The sequence below is a fragment of the Otolemur garnettii genome, unplaced genomic scaffold (assembly GCF_000181295.1).
Source record: "Otolemur garnettii isolate 467f Iridium unplaced genomic scaffold, OtoGar3 scaffold00086, whole genome shotgun sequence".
In the NCBI taxonomy this organism is placed as follows: Eukaryota; Metazoa; Chordata; class Mammalia; order Primates; family Galagidae; genus Otolemur; species Otolemur garnettii.
This window is the reverse complement of record NW_003852481.1, coordinates 7,716,166-7,721,457: the sequence shown is the minus strand read 5'-3', so window position 1 is coordinate 7,721,457 and position 5,292 is coordinate 7,716,166. Positions and strand designations below refer to the sequence as shown.

General features: G+C 41.4%; 1 long non-coding RNA gene across 1 annotated transcript in view; it reads right to left on the bottom strand.

The window, feature by feature from the left end:
• Positions 1–2,940: 2,940 nt before the first annotated feature.
• LOC111726917 overlaps positions 2,941–5,292 on the bottom strand; it is a 5,479-nt gene continuing 3,127 nt past the window's right edge. Inside the window, exons 3-5 of the long non-coding RNA XR_002774580.1 lie at positions 3,684–3,872; positions 3,237–3,282; positions 2,941–3,025 (exon numbers count right to left, since the gene is read on the bottom strand). This is a non-coding gene — a long non-coding RNA (uncharacterized LOC111726917). The remainder of the gene's footprint in view (positions 3,026–3,236; positions 3,283–3,683; positions 3,873–5,292) is intronic.

Genomic DNA, 5,292 nt, shown 5'->3' with positions numbered 1-5,292 from the left:
AACCCATGAGCTCAGGCAATCCACCTGCCTCAGCCTCCCAGAGTGCTATGATTATAAGCATGAGCCACCATGCCCAGCCTGTGGCTGTCTTTATTGAAGGGGGAAGAGAAAGTTTCTTAGGGGACACACAGCCCTTCTGAGGTTACCTTCTTTAGAGGAGCCAGAGTGGATGAGCTGCTCCCCAGGCTATCCTGGCACTTGACTTTCTTCACCTACCCAGCTACTCCTCTTCCAAGAATTTTGGGGGACAGGGTGGAAAAACTCAAGGCTCCAGGTTTCTCCCCTACCACTCTGTAACCTCACTCTTGCCATAACGATCTCCTTATGTCCCTGCTGTGAGGTAACCAGGACTCTAGTTTTTTCCTCCTTTCACTCCCCTTTTCTCCTCTTTCTCTCCATCATAGTTTCTCTTTTCTGAGTATTTATCATATGCCAGAAACTCTGGTAAATGCCCACACCACATCCCATTTAATTCTTGCATGTACCCGTGGGGAGACAATCTTATTAATCCCATTTTATATATGAGAAAGCCAAGTACTAGAGAAGTTAAGTAAATTGTCCAAGGTCCACTAGCTAAAAATTGTCAGGCAAGATTCAGACTCAGGTCTGTTTGATGCCCAGACATGTAAACTTTGAGAACCGCTGGTCTTGAGGTAAAGTGTGGCTCAGGGATACCAGGGTTTCCCTAGATCCTTTATAGGGTTCTGTGAAATCAAAACCATTTTCATGATGCTAATTTGCCTTTTGACTCTGTTAACAATTGCACTGATGGTACAAAATCAGTGATGGGAAGAACTGTGGGTTCCTTAGTCCAAATCAAGGCCATGACACCAAACTGTATTATCAAACATTACATTCTTATATGATAAAAAGTCACTTTTACTTGAGAATGTCCAGGCGAGGCAGTAAAAATTATTAATTTTATTAAATACACAAGTACTCAGGGGAACAGCTTTAATATGCTGGATAATAAAATGGGAAGCACACAGAAATAACTTAAGCTAAATATGTTTGTCTAGAGACACACACTATGTGTTTGAGTTGCAAACTGAACTAGCCACTTTCCGCATAGAAAACTTGTTTGCCTGAAAAAAAAAATGACTGACAAAAAATTATGACTCTCCAGACTTGAGTATTCAGAAAATATTTTCTTGTCAATGAACAAAGTGAGACTGTTGTTTCAAGGAAAACAACTGATAGCATTTGTTGCCACTGATAAGATTCAAGATTTTAAGCATATTAGAATTTGGGAAAATTTGTATTCACACTCTATCAGTCAAGGTCTAGTCAGCAGAGAGAAACCACCTGGCAGTTGAAGAGAGAAGTTGATATTCACAAATGTGGTTTTCCAATGTTATATCATGAAATGTATCAGTGTTTATAGGATCAGCATACCTCAATGAACTAATCTTTCCAAATTATCAATTTATAATGTGAAAATTCCATTTTAAGTGTAATGAAATGATAAATCAGTGAATTTCAAGGTAACCATGTATGCGAAGGGTTTCTGATTCTAAGCTGCAACTAACCTTTAAGAAATTACCATTTTTTGAGTTTTGATGTCATTTCCATGACTATCCATAGTCATCAGAAAAGGCTATTAAGATACTTCTCCCTCTTCCAAATACATATCTGTGTGAGGCCATATTTTCTCTGTATACTTCAACAAAACAGCATATCACAACAGGACGTACGTGTCTCCACAAGCAGATATGTGGATCCAGCTGTTTTCTATTAAGGCAAACATTAAAGAGATTTGTGAAAATGTAAAATAAGGCTACTGTTCTCACTAATTTTGTTTTGTTTGGGGAAAATGAAAAAAAATCCATAATGTTTGTATTCACATATAATGGATCTGTTATTGTTATATTCCAATGAATTTAATAAATATTTAAAACTGTTCTCAGTTTTAATTTCTAGTATGGCAAATATCAATGGATGTAACCTACATCCACAGGAGCTCTTTGGGCCCTCAATAATTTTTATAGTTGTTAAGAGGTTCAAAGACCGAAAATCTCAGGAACTGCTGTTCTAGACTAGAGGCTCATGAACTTGAAGGTGAATGGTAGGTCAGGCCTTTTGGCACAACTGCCATGGGGATGCCTCTGTGTCTGGGTTTAAAAACATACAGATATTTGCATCTGGATGCCTAGAGACATCAGGATGAAGAAGAAAAATTTCCACCTGAGGGAGAAGGAGAGAGCAGACAGAGGAGGAGGAAGAGGGTGAGGGTAAGGACAAGAAAAAAAAAAAAAGAAAATAGTGACTAATTCTCACATAAATTGGATTTGATTTTGACTAAAGTACACTACTTAAACATTAATTTTTAATTCAACTTGTTAATATGTTGCTTAGGATACAGGATACTGCATCCTCATTACATTTGTAATTTCCCCTCTATGATAATATACTTTTTCCAATTTTAGTGTCAGGTGTGTCCAGATTAAGCAGAACGATTTTTGAAGTATTTCTTCTTTGTCTATTGTCTATGAGATTTGGCATGATCTTTTTTTTGAAATTGTCCTTTATTTTTATGTATAAATATTGGTTGTCTATTTTCGGAGACTTTGGGAAAAAAATAAGGTGTTACTTGATGACTCTAGACTAAACCTCAGAGTCAAGGCATTCTATCATAGACATACTCTTATTTGACAACGTGAATGTTACTTTCTTAGCATTACTGTTATTATTATTGCTTAATACTTCGTTGCAGCAATCATCTGATTTCTTTTCTGAATATATTTATCTTCATTCTTTACGAGGTTTTTGTTTCTAGTCCTTGTCTTAAAGAGCCTTTTTAGTTTTATGAAGGCAAAGAGTGGAATCCTAATTGATAAACACATGTATATGTCAAAATAAAAAAATAAAAATTTTCAGGCCAACTGACAAATTCCCACCTGATTTCCGAGGCACCTCACTGGCCTCCCTGGTATCTTGCCTCTGTCCACGTTGTTAAGTGCCTGAGTCCACGGTGAACCCACGAGCTCGAGGTGGAGAGGCTCCTGTTCTTTTGAAGCAGCCTGATCTGAGAGAGAGAGAGAGATCAATGACCCTGTAAGAAGGGGCTTCCATTGCACTGGGTGAGCCCCTGTGTGAGTGTCAGGGCCAGCTCTCTCCCTCTTCTGACTCTGGGCCTCCCCTCTGTTGATCAGAGCTTGCTGTGGTCAATCTGTGTTCCCTTCTCTCTTATACCACTTGTCTTCCTTTTCCCCTGGTGGCATGGAGTATCTCTGTACCTTGTGGGATTTCTTCATCACTTTGGGGCGGATGCAAGACATATGCCTGGAACGAGAAAAATACGAGAGAGCACTCAGTGCTTTCAGGCCAGTGCCCACTCTGAGATGCCAGGAGCCCCTAAGAAGAGTAAGTATGAGCAGGAAATCTCTGATAGGGACTTAAAGCCCAGTGTCAGCTGTCTCATCTTTGCTACTCACATTGAGCCTGCCAGGGTTCTCTGTGACTTAGGTGAAACTATTTGGAACCTGCCTTGTTGAGCAATGTTGGAGGTGTTCAGTCTTGCTCCCGTGACTAGACAGATATTATGGAATCATTGGAATCTTCTAAAATTCTACAGATCAGGTAGACCTGGCTCTTCCCTTATCTAAGATCCTTTAAGGGCCAGAGATACCCAGAAGAGGAGGTGTAGGCAAGGGTACCCAAGAATCTGCAGGAAGGTGTCCTACCCAAACTACGAGGAGGGAGCCGTTCCCTGTACTGGTTCATTATCCAAACAACAGGCACCCATTGAGAGCAGTTGCAGCCTGTTCCGGGACCCAAGTTTGCTGTGAGCTCTGCCCCTATATCCCAGGGGAGGCTGCAGGCTGACCGGCTCAGCAGAGAGGCCAACAGAAGGGGGAAGCTTCCTCAGTCACCTTTGAGATAAAAAGAAAAAAAAAAAAAAATGAAGGGAGAAAGACAGAGAGAAAAGGAAAAAAAAAAAAAATCAAAGACTAATCCTAAAAATTCTCCTTTAATCTTAGAGCTTCCAGACCTGGTTTCTCTTTCATCTAGGACTTCGAAGTTATCTAGTTATTTTATGGGTAGTGAAACCACAAGGCGAAGAGAGGGTGGTGGTGGGGAGATTAAATTAATGAGCAGGTAAGCAGGTTTATTATTTCGTCTGATCCTTCTTTCCTTCCTGCTAATTTCTCTGAGCCAATTTGGGAGGCAGAGCCTATCATGTTAACTCAGAGACAGACTATTGTATCCATGTTCTTTCTGAAGCCACTTATCTGAAGGATATTAAAGATCCAATTTACATAGACATTATGGCATTGTGAGGAGGGTGTATGTGCAGGGCTCAAATGAGAGAGAGAGAGAGAAGAGCGAGTGAGGACACCCATCCAAGTCAGCCTGGGTTTGTGTACATGCTCACCCTGCAGTATCAGCTCTCATGAAGCTCTCAGAGAAGTTTGCAATCCCTCAACAAGTTAGTTCAAGAAGTCATTGGGCCTTGGCAGAAATCAGGCTCCAGGCAACGGCGGAAATGTTTATTAAATCTGTGCTTCAACCCTCGGGCTCCTGTATTTCCTTATCATTATGACTAGGTTCACAGCAGAGGAAATGCAGCCCTCTTGAGCTCGATATCTGCTTAATTGGATGCCTGATCATGTTGCCCCAGCCCATGTGTGTGCCTCTGTAATGAGGCACAGGGCAGCATAGATGCAGAGAAGCGGAGGTCAGAGTCCCAGGTTAACCCTCAGCTCCCAGGTTAGCCACCCACTACACAGAGGCCTTGGTTCTGCACAAGGGAAATGGGTGACCTGGACATGCCACATTATCTGGGGTGTGGGTGGACATTTTGGTTCCTCATGAAACATAGATAAAAACACCTATTCTGCCTATTGCTTTGGTTTGTTATGAGCGTGAAATGAGATATACTGAACAGCACTCTAGACAGAATTTAGCAGGATACATAGCCACATATAATGGGTTGTTCTGAAGTTTCTCTCAGCAATAGCCAATCTCCCTTTGCTGATGTTAGGCTCATCAGAGGGCCTTCTGATGGCTCATTTGGCCTCTTGCACAGACTTGTTCACCCGCCCGTGCCACTGACCAGCACCAGTGGTCCTACAGAGGATGTTGCCGTTGTGAACCAGTGTGCCGGCATTCACCTCCAATTTTTCGGTTCATTAATTGGTTCTTTCATTATTCCACTGCCATTTGATGGCACTGATGACCTGGTGCAGTGGGTTTTAGTTTTGACTTCACTTTAGATTATTACCTGGGGTGTTCTAAAAAACACTCGTGCCTGGGCCTGTCCCTAGACTAATTAATTCAGATGCTCTGGGA